At 45.1% G+C, this 14086-nt stretch overlaps 1 long non-coding RNA gene across 3 annotated transcripts; it reads left to right on the forward strand.

Annotated features, from left to right (window-relative positions):
• The first annotated feature begins 791 nt into the window (after positions 1-791).
• Positions 792-12851, forward strand: LOC138818512 (uncharacterized). Of its 3 annotated transcripts, none has more exons than XR_011369159.1 (5): positions 792-859; positions 4586-4668; positions 8158-8274; positions 8671-8760; positions 9568-12851. It is a non-coding gene; the product is annotated as an uncharacterized lncRNA (long non-coding RNA). The 3 variants fall into 3 exon arrangements; XR_011369158.1 differs by lacking the exon at positions 792-859 and having other exon boundaries at positions 4358-4668; positions 9568-9848; positions 12193-12851; XR_011369157.1 differs by lacking the exon at positions 792-859 and having other exon boundaries at positions 4358-4668.
• The last annotated feature ends 1235 nt before the right edge of the window (positions 12852-14086 follow it).

The raw sequence follows: 14086 nt of genomic DNA on the forward strand, positions 1-14086 counted from the left end.
GCCCAGGATCTGTACCAAAAAAAAAGTTCATGTAAATGAGTTGGTGTTATGGATCTAGGAACTCATTACTGAATTAATAAAGTATATCAGATTGACATGTAGTTCTGTGGTTTAGTGCTTGACTTGTTTCTGTGAGACCTGGATGCAATCCTTAGTACTGTAAACGAAAAAAAAAACAGTAGTATTTGGAATAAAATATAGCCTACTTTATCCCTACCTCTAAACAGAAAACATTTATTGTTCTGCAAAGAAATGGAACCTAAAAATATTTTAGAAGCCAGGTGGCTGGTGTTTCACACCTATACTCCTAGCTATTCAGCCTGAGATATGAGGATCAAATTTCTAAGACAGCCTGGAAGAAAAGTCTGTGTGGCTCTCTTGTGTTCCAAGCTGGAAGTGGAACTATGGCTATAGTAGAGTGACTGTAGCCTTAAGTAAAAAAGCTAAGCAATAGTGGGAGGCTCTGACTTCAAGCCCAAATATCTGTATACATACTTCCCCCAAAAAGACTTTTCCAACATTTGTTCTGCCAGTACTTAGAGCCTTCTCATGTGTTGGTAAGATTGTGTTCATTGAAATGAATTCATCAGACTTTATATCCTTGTCTTCCCTTTAATTTGTATTTTATGAAATGCATCATATAATAGTGTTATTTTAGTAATGCACTATGTATATATTTATTTGAGGTTGCATTGCACTTATTATCTTCTTCTGTTTTAGTGCTTTTTTAGGACCAAAGGATATATTTCCTTACTCAGAAAATAAGGAAAAGTATGGCAAACCAAATAAATAAAAAGGTTTCAATGAAGGCTTATGGGAGATAGATAACAATCCAAAAGTGAAATTTTCAAGTGTACAGGTGAGTCATTGGATACCCACTTAGTTTAGTATTATTTATTCAGTCTTGGAGGAAAAAATACCATCATAGCTAGAGGAAAATAAGATGGCATTTAAGACTCTTAGTAATTTTGGATTAAATTGTGTTCTTATTTATGGAATAAACTTTGACTTTTTATGTCTAGATGAACTACTGAAATTATTATACTGCTAATGAGACCTCAGAAAACTGAGAAATGCTTGGTTATTTACTCCTAAGAATAAAGTTTAATATATTAGATTTAAAGCCATATATACTGTCTTTTTTTTTCTTTCTTTATTTATTTTTTGTCAGTTGTGGGACTTGAACTCTGGGTCTGTGCACCATCCCTGAGCTCTTCAGCTTAACGCTAGAGCTCTACCACTTGAGCCACAGCACCACTTCCAGTTTTCTGGTAGTTAATTGGTGATAGAGTGTCAGGGACTTCACTTGCCCAGGCTGGCTTTGAATCTCGATCCTCAGATCTCAGCCTCTTGAGTAGCTAGGATTACAGGCGTGAGCCACCAGTGCCTGGCTTCTACTATATTAGCTCTCAGACATTTCCATACATGCATACAAATCGTTGAAAATAAGTTTTATTCTATTTTCATACATGTGTAAAGTACTTAATTTGCCCTCTCCTTGGCCCTCTTCCCTCCTGCTAGTACCTGATCACCCAGAAGAGCCTATATTACTTTCCTATCATTCATTTTTTTAAGTGTGTATTACACAAAGGAATTTTGCCATGTTATTTCACATATATACATATATGCTATGTTCAGTTCAGGATATTTTTTTGGAGGGGTCAGTTGTGGGGCTTGAACTCTGGACTTGGGTGCTGTCTCTGCGCTCTTCAGCTCAAGGTGACAGACCGGGGGGTTGTGTGTGTGTGTGTGTGGTGTGTGGTGAGTGTGCGAGTGTGAGTGTGGGTGGTGGGTGGTATGTGTGAGCGTGAGTGGTGTGTGTGTGATGTGATTGAGTGTGTGTGTGGTGTGTGTGGTGTGATTGAGTGACTGAGCGTGTGTGGTGTGTGTGTGGTGTGGTATGAGTGTGAGCATGTGGTGTGAGTGTGGTGTATGTGGTGTGAGTGGTGTGATTGTGAGCAAGCATGTGTGATTGAGTGTGAGTGTGGTGTGTGTGGTGTGATTAAGTGAGTGAGCATGTAGTGTGTGGTACTTTTGGTGTGTGGTGAGTGTGAGCGTGAGTGGTGTGGTATGACTGTGTGGTGTGAGTTTGGTATGACTGAGTGTGGTGTGAGTGCTGTAGGTGTGGTGTGGTGTGATCATGTGTGGTGTATGTGAGTGAGCATGTATGGTGTGTGTTGTGTGGTGTATGAGCATGTGTGGTGTGTGGGTGGTGTGATTTGAGTGAGCGTGTGTAGTGTGATTGTGAGTGTGAACATATGTGGTGTGAGTAAAATGGGTGGTATGATTGAGTGTTAGCATGTGTGGTGTGTGGTGTGAGTGGTGTATGGTGTGTGAGTGAGCGTGTGTGTGGTGTAATTGACTGTGAGCGTGTGGTGTGTGTGGTGTGATTGAATGAGCGTGTGTGGTGTGTGGTGTGTGGAGTGTGACCGTGTGTGGTGTGTGTGATTGTGTGTGTGGTGTTAGTGTGAGTCATTCCATTGTCCTAGGTGCTGGGTGTGAATGTTGCCTTATGCTCCCGGCCGCTCTTCCGTGGCTCTTCAGGGAGCAGAGCACAGAGCTTGTGGGTCACCTGCTGCTCTGCACGGGGCCGGGGTCGTAGGGTCGCTGGGTCACGGGGATCAGCGGGGCCAGCCGGGCTGAGGGTTGGCAGGCCCAGCCTGGCCTTGGCTCCCACCCTGACTGCACCCAACGCCCACCACTCCGTGGTCCCCGCGGTACTGGAGGCAGAGGTTGGAGGCTCTCAGTTGGAGGCAGTCTGGACCAACTTCACCCTCATCTCAGAGAGACTGGTGAGGAGGGCACCTGGCACAGCAGGGAGGCTGGGTGGGGCCCTGTGCCTGGTGGGGGAGCTGCCTGGCCAGGCTCTGGGCCCGCCGCCCCCCTGGACAGGGCAGCAGGTGCTGCTCCGCAGGTGGCCACTTGAGGGCGCTGTCTCCCCAGCCTGCAGAGCCGACAGAGGCCTTGTGCAGCCAGGATCCCATTAGTGGTGGAGGGGTGTCTGGTCCAGCGGGAGGGCGGCCCAGGTCAGGGGGTGACTGGCCAGCCGGGAGTGGGGAGGCCCACACGGTGGGGATGGAAGGGTGCTGTGGGAGCAGTGGGGGGTGTAGTGGGGGCGAGGTGTAGGGGGAGGTTCTGGGTGCAGCATGGGAGTTCTGCCCCTGATGACTTTCTTCTCTGCATAGCACCTGATGCCTGGCATTTCCTCAAATCATCTTCACAACACATAGGAGGTGGGCACCTCTGCAGCCCTATCTTTTTACACAAGAAGTTAAGTAATTCAGCATCAGGTAATCACGTGAACTGGCATTGACTTCAGGTCTGCCAGAGTTGGAGAACTTCGTCTCTTTGTTCCAAAGGAAATTGGACTATCTGTCTCCAGAATGTGGCTTTGCTCTGTTAAATGGCCCCAGGACTGGGAAGGTGGCTCAGTGGTAGAGCGCTTGCCTTGCATGCCTGAGGCCCTGGGTTCGATTCCTCAGCAACACATAAGCAAAAAGAAAAAAGCCGGAAGTGGCGCTGTGGCTCAAGTGATAGAGTGCTAGCCTTGAGCTGAAGGGCTGAGGGACAGCACCCAGGCCCAGAGTTCAGGCCCCATGACTGGACCCCCCCCAAAAAATCACCCCAATAAAGCTGTTGTCTTCACTTGAAAGGTTGGGGAATCAGGAGATACTTTAGGTGGGGCATAAAAGCCTGTGCAAACATAAAAGATCAACATTCTATTGTTGATATATATCATAGTAAGGACATTTTAAATGCAATGCAAACATAACACAGATTCCCTGCTGATGTTTCTAACTTAGTAATTTGTGAGTTCGACTTCTGAGCAGATCTTCATTGAGACACTTGAGTCATAGAGAAAAAATAACACTTGGCTTTGGAGTTCATCAACTTGGAAATTTTTTTATATTTTTTTATTGTGAAAATACTGTACAGAGGGGTTACAATTACATGGGCAAGATAATGAGTACATTTATTATCAAGCATTGTAGCCTCCTCCTTTGTTTCCCCTTCCCATCCCTTCACATCCCCCTTTCCCCCAATCCTCCCTTCCCCCTCCCCACCGAAGTTGTAAAGTTCGTTTTCGACATGACAACTTGTACTTCTCATTGTCGCAATGGGTCCACCTGTATCCTCGTTTAAATGACTTGTTTTTCCCTTTCCCCTCCACAAATTATACCGACATCAAATACAGTGAAAGTAGGGGTTATAAAATGGGGGAGGGACATAGAAAGCAACAAAGAAATAATCTTATAAATGCGTTAGAAACAATCGCATGAAAGAAAACATTTGAATACATATCTTAGGGTTTATTTCCCTAACATTACCTCATCTGACTTTTTCTGCTTGACTCAGACATATACTAGATATTGCAAATAAGGGGAACCATGGGACCTATGTTTCTTTGGGCTTGGCTTACTTCACTTAATATAATTTTCAACTTGGAAATTTTATTATTTTACTTTGTGAAGACAAGGCCTTACACACATGGAAATGAGAAACTAATTCGTAAGTGTACAATTAAACAGACACAGTTTGTATGCAAGTGTACACAGATGTATTAACTGAAGTATGGTATTTGCAGGGGAGAATTCGGATGGTAAAATTCCTCAGGAAAACAAACTCATAGTCCAATGAAATGAATACCAGGAAACTGGCACTTTAAAGGTATGAGTAGGTCAAGGGGAGGGAGGGTGGATGAATGAAGAGAGGAAGGCAACCATAATACTTAACATGTATCCTGTGAAACCAAGAATTGAGAACAGGGCTGGTTTTGGGAGAGTTGGGAGAGAATGATGAAGGGGTGGCATGATCAAGGTGCATTGTATTTATAAACTGATGTGTGCCACCACTGATAACAAAACCACAATATAAAAGGGGCAGCGAACACTGGGAGACATTGGCATAGGTGAGAATTACCTGCCTGACCACTGATAGAACCACACAGGCACTTCAATGGGGAAAGCCATTTCACAGAAATCATCTCAGGGAGACAGTGAATGTTTTGTCTTTATGAGGTATGCAATATTTGGATGTCATAGAAAGGAAGGATTCGAGGCACGAGCAGGGGTGGTGGGGGAGGAATATGCCCGGTCCCTTCCTGTGCTGGTGAGGTGCAGTGGGACAGTAGGGTTGCGGTGGAGGCGTGGGGAGAGGAGGCTAGAGGAGACCTTGAATGTCACATTGAGGATGGGTTTTGTGCTGCAGCAGCAGAGGACTGTCAGGAGCACAGAGGGAAGATTTCCTCGGTGGTGCTGTGGAGGCAGAGACAGGAACCATAATACTAATTAGGCATTCATTGCTAATACGCTCATAGGAGTGGTGGCCAAGAGTAGGATGTGAGAGATGTGGAAAGTCAGTATGAAAGCACAGCTGAGTTACTCAAAGACAAATTTCCAAGTGGGTAATGAGAAAAGGAGAAACTCTCTGACACAAAAATAGAACAAGGTGAAGGAATTTGGTGGGGGCGGGTGGTTAAGAAGGTGCCTATTTTGAGATAACAAACTTGCTTCTGGATGTAATGAGTTTTGATGTGCTGTTAGAATGTGACGTGTAGATGTCCACATATAAAATTGCCAAGTGCAGATATCTGAATTCTGATGATGTGAAGCCCTGGAGTGCCAACGTGAACCGTGAAACCAAGAGCTTCTGAAAAATTCAGGCCACAAACGCTTTGAGATGTCAAACCTCAACCCGTCACTAAATTATTCACATTTGATTTTGTTCTCATAATGAACAGAGCAAAGAATCCGTTTTTTTCTCACAGATTTTTTTTGAAGTTGGCAAAAATAATGGATTTTAAAGAAGTCATCAATGATCACTGAACTTACTTGGTAGATTCTTTTTTTCTTTTTGGTGAGGAATGACTCACATACTAGAAAGTATAAAATCCAATGGCAAACATACACATGAGTCCCCCTATACGTACCACTCCCATCAGGAAATGGAACGCTTCCAGCACTCCAAAAAGTGCCTCATAAGTTAAGGTCTCTCCAAGATGCTACCTTCCAGAATGACTACCACTTTGAACAATATCCACTTAAGTTATTTTTATGCCTACAGCTCTGTATGAATTGAATCATACAATGATATATCACATACTATATATGATCTTGTATCTGTGGTAATATATATCTTTCTTTGGTTAAGATGCATTTTTCTAGTATAGTTCATGGAAACAAATCTGGAGACGTGGATGTAATTTACACTTATTGAGGAACCATGCCACCCTAGTACACTAGGCCATCGGCCGCACATAGGGACTTTGTCTGCATTGGTGTACACACACACACACACACACCACACAGACAGGCTGAAGCACACACACACACACACACACACACACACACACACCCCACACAGACATAGGCTGAAGGCCCCTAGATGAGGTCATGGCAGACTCAGGCACTGGTTATGGCCCAGGTTTTACCCTCTTTTCTCAAGAGTGGGGGGAAGACTCTTACAACTCTCATGTGATCGTCTTAGGTCAAATGAATATTTTTATTTTACCCCCACTCTTGCTGTAGGGACAGGAAAGTTGTTTAGCCTTTGCAAACTGATTTTTTTATCTAAGTGCTGAAAAGTTAGTTTGCTCTTATAATAGCATAAATAAACACTCTTGGAGCGAGAGCTCAGTTTTATTCTTCCCTCTTCAGCAAAGCATTAAAAACAAAATCACCTCCATTCTAAACACAGAAACCTAGAATTACAGGAAGGACATCTCATTTATTTAATAGTGGTAAGGAAAATACTTTATGGAACAAGGACCAAGGACCTTAGATAAGGGGACTAGAGCCACAGCTTCCTGCAGCTGTGCAATGAGTTACAGGCAGGGAGGGAGAGGTGGAAGCCTTGCAATTATGTGCACAGAAACACCTTTCAGTAATCCAGGAGCTCAGGGCTGCCCAGCATGCTTTGTATTAGAGGCTGGGGACACCATATTTCTTTGTATCCTTAGAGTTTCTGTTGCCTTCTGAAACTGATACAACACAAATTGTTTGTGTGTGCGTGTATGTATGAAAGAGGAAGCACTTTAGTTCAAATGAGCACTTAATATTCGTAATTTGATCTAATTTTAATAAATTATATATGGGAAATACTGAATGGGCCACAAAATATTTTATTATTACTATTTTTTAAAATAAAATGTTTTTCTCCATTTCTTCTGTCCCACCTTCAATTTTTTGTTGCTTTTTTTTCTTATGAGCAAGAATTATATCTGCTCATATTCTCAAAAATTTATCTGATTTAAAATGTTGAGAACATCAGGTCTCCTGTCAGTAAGCAGACAGGAGAAGTTAGGGAGAAGAGCATTGTTTGGAAAAGAAAACTTAGTCATCCTGTCACCTGAATGCATATTTGTGTACTGCTTAGATATTGCTGCTCCAAGTGATTCTGAACAGCTATTCAAAGGGTGCATTGGTATGTGACATTTCAGAGGGAGATGAAGCTTCAGTCCACAAAAGGACATATATTAATTGGGGATTTTACTTTATTTTGGCACAGAGTTTTAAAAAAAAAATCACCTGGATGGATTTTAAGATATAGACAACGTTTCAGATCTGGTTTTGGAAGCCTGATTGAGAAAGTTCTTTCTCCCCAGCATTTAGGACAGCATGTTCTCTCTAAAGAAAGCTGTCTATTTTTCTTTTCTTTGATGGACCTTCAGTTTAGAACAGACACAAAGCTGGGAACACAACCCAAGGCAGAAAAAATTCACTCCTATGTACTGTTGGTCAGGTTGACTGTAGGACACAACCTCAAAGGTTATGGATCGGTGGTGGAGCCTTGTCCCTGCGTGAGCATGTTTTCTGGACTTTGGCTGGAGCTGAATTCCTGACTTCTGAAAGGAGGGATGGGTCTGGGTTTCTAGCGGGAACAGCCAATGGGAAGGAAGTAATATTCATTAAGAGTGTCTCAGGCAGGCCACACCAGTAAGGCATGCTGTTAACACACCCTCCTGCACACTGTTCGCCTGTGTTTGAAATCCTTCCAGGATACTGGGGTTACTTTTTTTTTCCAACCAGGAAGAATACATGATTGGATTCTTCTTTTTATCCCTTCCTTCCTTCCTTCCTCGCTTCCCTCCCTCCCTCCCTCCCTCACCCATCTCCCCCTCCCCCTGCTGCCCTCCTCTGGAGCTCTTCTTTCCAGCAGGAGCTTGAGAATAAGATTATTATCCAATCAACTCAACAGCAGCCCATGTCAGTGTCCACATGTGCATCTGAGACGAGAAGAGATTCATTTGTGACCTGGAAACTGAAGTCTGCTTAGGTCTGTAAATATGAATAAAGCCCATTCTCCTTAATGATGAAGGTAATCTCCAGTAATTTAATTGTCTTTCTTAACTAGTGGGGATACCCCATTTCTCTCCACCCCCCCCCTCCTCTCACACAAAAACTATGCTTCTCATAGAGTGATCTTTACAAACACAGGGGAAATATGTCTTTTGGTTAATTGCATTTGAAGGAGCTTCCCCCCCCCCCTTTTTTTCTTTTTTGTATGAGATACTCTTCTTTCTCCACCACAAATTATGTGTTTTTCTAATAAATATTGTGGTGAGCTGCTTGGGCTCTTATGGGCTAACTGTGGAAGTGGTTGGTGTGTGTGGGATGTACTCCTGGCTTGGGTTAGCTTTGGTGAAAGTTGCTGCTTTGTTTGCTGCTACAGATGAAAGGCAGTTTCTTTCTGTTGCCGTTGTTTGTGGAACTTTGGTGGACCTGGAGTGGATTGTGAGACCCCCCTGCCAGCCCATCCCCTGTGAGCACAGAGCCGTTGTCTCTTTCCATGTGTCATGTGCATTTTCCAAAACATTCAGCCGTGCCTCTAAGAAAGAAGTACAGCTTCTTAAGATGGCCTAGGAATGGAGCTGTTTTCTTTTCAATATGGTTTTGGAAAGAAATTATAGATGGAAGGTAGAAATCAAGTTGTACAGAAGGACTTAAGTGTAAGCCAGGAATGCAAAGATTAGACTCACTGGTTTAGTTAGGGCAAATAACTTCACTTTGAATTATTTTCTTCTTTTGAGTGAAAAAAAAAGTAGATCTGTGTTGAAAGCAGTGTCTGAGGAGACCAGCTTATAACACACAGCAATAGCAGAGACAAGTTAGGTGACACCAAGAACAAGTGTGTCTAGGCAGTCCCTTTAAAAATACCCCAACCGAGGTTATGAAACCACACAGCTTCTTTGAGGAATAACGCATCCAGGGCTAAAGCAGCCTAATTTTATTCAAGGATTTGAAGAGTAAAAAGGGATTTGGTTCTTTAAAAAAAGGAAAAAAGAACAGCCGAGTGAGGATTATTGATCAGTGAGGGATTAAACATTTGCTGGAATACAAAGCATCAGGAATTATCAACATGGACATCACAGTGGCCGGCCATTCAGCACTTGGAAATGCAAACAGCCCAGTTTCCCACTGATCCAATGGCAGCAGCCTGGAGCTCTTGATTCCCTGTGTGTCTACCTTTGTACTCCCTGCCCCTGGACAGGGATGAGGAGATGGGTTAGGGGTGAAAGGAAACTAATCTTGCTCTTTTAACTTCTGTCTGTCTGTCCCTCTTGAGCAGGCCAAGCAGAGACCAGAGAGGGAAAGCACTGGGGAGCCTAGGAGAGGTCCTGAGGTCCAGAGAGGATCAGGAGATCTATCGGGAAACCTCAACTACCACTTCCTCCTGTTGCCAGGGCTGTGGTCCTGTCTGCTTGCCGGCCCGCACCTGCCTCTGTGGTTCACAAGGAAAAGGCACTTGGCACTTGTACAGCCGGCCCGAGGGAGTAGTGCTGAGGCCATCCCGCCCTTTCTGGTTTTGTCTTTTTCTTCCCCCGTCAGGTGCCACTGGCTTTGAACCATGTAATTGCATCAATAAGCCATCTCTGGGATGAGCGGTGTGTGTGTGTGTGTGTGTGTGTGTGTGTGTGTGTGTGTGTGTGTGTGTGTGTGTGTGTGTGTGTGTGTGTGTGTGTCTGTGTGTGTCTGTGTGTGTCTGTGTGTGTGTTCTACTGGCAGCCTGGCTCTGCCACCCTGCCTCCTGGAAGGGTTTGCAGGACTGAGGACATTGGTTTGGATCCTGAGGCTGATTTTTATCACCTCTGCATAAGGCTTAGCCTGTGAGGAGGGAAAGTGAGAGGGAGGGAAGAGGAAGTCTGACTTTGCACTTTCAAGAGCATGTGTGATTTTCCAGGATGTACATAATATACATTGAAGCATCTGTGTTGTGGGCTCCCAGAGATTTGCCTGTTCTCAGTGCCGATTCTTTGTGCACCCTGCATACATCCCACCTTTTGGACTGGGGGAGGCAGTGGAGGATGTTGTATAAGAGGACCAGTGTCCTGACCCACGTGCTGACTGGGTTAAAACAGGTGCACAGATACTTCAAGCTCCAGCCCACGTCTCTACCTACCCCTGGGCAGGAAGAGCCTAGGGTCACCGTCTGCCTCTTGGAGACTCAGTTTCCCCATCCACTGGGAAGTTTTTGATAAAGGCCTTTATTTTGGGTGCCACATTCTCATGCTGAGTCTCCTATTGCCTTCTGTTGTCAACTTGAGGAGCCTTTGAAACTTTGGGGGAGACGTTCCCATCTTTTTCTTCCTTCTTCTTTTCCATACATTGGACTGTGTTGCTATTTTCAGGCCACAAGTGATGAGACTGAAATGTAAGTGTCTTGATGTGCCAGGTGGGGACATCAGGCCACCTGGCTCAAAACCTGGAATTCTAGGACATGTTAACTGTCTGAACCACAGAGGTAGAGAGAGCACACACAGGGCCACACTCCCTGACCCGTGAATGTCACAGATGTGGCCGGGCCAGGCCTTGAGACCATGTCAACCCTGGTCCAGAGGAGAAAGGACACACTCCACCCACAGCTCTTTTTAGGGAGCTGGGATTGAGTTCCATCTGTAGAATCGCAAAGTGTTTCTGGGTTCGGAGCCACTCTTTCTCAGACGTCAAGTAAACACACACAAGGTTGCAATGAGGGTTATGCAAGCCTGTATGCTGGGGTTTGACTCAGGACAAGCCCTAAAATGAGCACATTTTGCTCATTTTTGCTGTTCAAAATTTTGGTGATCCTAGGGTTTAAACTCAGAGCCTTGCACTTGTTATACAGATGCTTTGCCACTTGAACCTTGCCTCTAGGTTCCTTTGCTTTCTGCCAATGTTGTATGACTGTGTCTGAATCCACCTCCTCTAGGTTCACCGGTGATGTGGGACTCCCGGGCCCATGTCACCGCACTGTTTTTCTCCCCCAGAAACAGTGTCTTGTGGACCTTTCTGCCCGGTCTGTCCTAGAACCTTGATCCTTCTAATGTCAGCCTGCTAAGTAGCTGAGATGATAGGTGCCAGCCACCAGCATGTAGCTGAGGATGTATTGTCCCTCTGTGATCCTACTGAGCCCAAACCTTAGATGCACCCAGTGATTGTGTTGGCGAATTGACATCATCGGATGAGCAGCATATATGGCTTATTTATTGACAGTCGAGGTCCAAGCCCTGACTAGGCCCAAAGCCTTAGCCTCACTCTTGGTCCATGGAGATGGAAGACTATCCAGGCAGATGTGTCTCAAAACAGCAATGCTGCTGAGTTTGGTGTGTGTGGTTGTTTGGGGTGTGTGTGGTTGGGGTATGTGTGGTTGTTTGGGGTGTGTGTAGTTGTTTGGGAAGTGTGTGGTTTGGGATGTGTGTGGTTGTTTGGGGTGTGTGTGGTTGTTTGGGATGTGTGTAGTTGTTTGGGATGTGTGTGGTTGTTTGGGATGTTTATGATTGTTTGGGGTGTGTGTGTGTGGTTGTTTGGTGTGTGTGTGTGGTTGTTTGCGGGAGTGTGGTTTGGTTTCCTGCTCATCAGCCTTGGTGGGTGCCATCTTCTCCCCTCCCCATAGGATGCTCTCTGCTCACAGTGGTGTGACCTGTACCCCTCTCTATTCTCAGTGTTTAACCTGTACCTCCTCTCTGCTCTTGGTATGACTCTATCCCCTCTCTGCTCTTGGTAGTGTGACTTGTATCCCTTCTCTGTTTTTGGTGTGACCTGTACCCCCTCTCTGCTCTTGGTGTGACCTGTACCCCAGGGCTAATTTAGGACATTGGGATTTAGAATGCAGTTGGAGATGGGAAGGAGAGGGGACTGGAGAGGGAGGCTGGGAGAAGAGTTCTGGTCCCACACCTGCTCGCTGCTCCTCAGGACACCTCTGTGCACTCCACAGGGCCACTGTGAAGCCTGATGGGGAGGAGCTCTATTCTGGCTGTCCAGGGCCCCGCGGAAGGAAAAGCAAGGGAGGAACGCGCTTGAAAATAACATCGTGACTGTTCATGGGGTAGAGTTCTGCTTTTGCCAGCTTCATTTTTAATGAAAGGATGGAAATGTCCAGAGGCAGGGTGGTGACTAATGGAGTTGCATTGTCCTCTTCTTATTGGAGTTTCAACAGCAGGGCATCCAAGCTCACTCTCTGAGACTGCATTCACGCCAATGTGCAATATGAAATGGAGTTCCTTCCGCATTCACCTCTCTCTAGTCCTGGGCCTGGAGCAGCAACTTAGTCTTCACCTGGTCTGATTTGATGGAATGATTCTCCAGCGCCCACTCCTTTTCTTATGTTGACAGTGGTAGTGGTGGGGGGGAACACAAATTTACATGACAAAGGACATAGTTCACCTTTTTCACCTGGGAAGTACTTGTGTTTGTTTTCTGGGTAGATAAACTACATTTAAATGGCATGATGGATTAAATAAAGTGTTATCTTTATTTCCTTACCATTGTTAAGGACTAAGTACTTCTGGGTTTTCTTTTTCTTTTTTCTTTTTTACTATCTGGCAGCAAAAATGCCAGCTCAAGTAGAAGTGTGGTTCAAGTGGTAAAATGCCAGCTTTGGAAGAAAACACTAAGGAAGAGCATGAGGCCACCAGATTGAAGTCTAGGCTTCCAGTCCCAGAGGCAGGCTGTGAGTCACAGCCCATTGGGGTCACCCAGCCCAGCACTGCGTAACAGACAGTGAAAGGGTCAGGACATGACTGCCATCATTTTGTTTTTCTTTGCATGCTAGGCTTTGAAGTCAGGGCCATGCCCTTACTAGACAGAAGTTATATCATCTGAGCAATGCCTCCGGCCCTTTTTGCTTTATTTATTTTTCAAATACGGCTTCCAGGCTGACCCATCAGCACCTCTCATGCATACTTGGATCATTAATGTCAGCTGCCCATGGCACTCATTCTCCCTCCCCCCCCCCAACTCCTTGGAGTCCTGCTGGAGGCTCACGGCAGACACATCCTCATGACTGCTGTAAATGGAAGGGACCCTGGTCATCAGCAAATGGCAGTGTGAGGCCAAGCAAGGTCAGAACTGGTCAGGAATCAGGACTGGTAATGACTCTGTGCTTAGGGGCAGGCATAGCTCCTGATGAGTGGGTGGAGGACTGGACTATGTAGCTTCAGTCTATCTGTTTTCAGGCAGTGACTATCATAGACACATTTGGATTTTGTGAGGTTTTTGAGCAGTGAGGATGGAAATCAGCTTGAGGCACAGCTGTGGACAGGTTGGTTGGTCCGTCCCATGTGCCTGGGACACCTTAGCTTGCTTTGGCACCTAGGTAACAAGTTGCCCTTATGACGTAAGTTTATGATTTTCTCAAGTAGAGACTATATTAAACTCCACGAAGGCACAAGGCTTGACTTGTTCTGGCCACAACTAGTTCCTCCTATTGTCTCCAGACAGAGCAGCAGCTCCACAAATAAGGGATTGGAGGGGGGCATGGGGAACGAGAAGGAAGGGGTGGCGTCGCCCAGGAAGCATTGTACTTGTAACCTGACTTCTGGAATTGTTACCCTGGGTGCAACCCCATCAAAATACTAATAAAAAAGTCATGTTTTCTTATTTGTTATGAACAAATAAGAAAAATAATTTTAAACAACCACACTCTATAACCCATAGATAATTACTTCTATTTTTGTTTTTAAGAAACAATCATTGTTGGAGAGTTTTCTTTGAAATACAAAAACTCTTCTTGGAAGCTTATCTGTGTATTAGACAACAGAGCCCCTAAGTTTGAGTTTGCAAAGACTTGGAAATGGAGACTTTCAGGATGATTGCACTCCTCCCGCGCA

The sequence above is a fragment of the Dipodomys merriami genome, unplaced genomic scaffold, assembly GCF_024711535.1.
Source record: "Dipodomys merriami isolate MVZ:Mamm:240054 unplaced genomic scaffold, mDipMer1.0.p SCAF_77, whole genome shotgun sequence".
In the NCBI taxonomy this organism is placed as follows: domain Eukaryota; kingdom Metazoa; phylum Chordata; class Mammalia; order Rodentia; family Heteromyidae; genus Dipodomys; species Dipodomys merriami.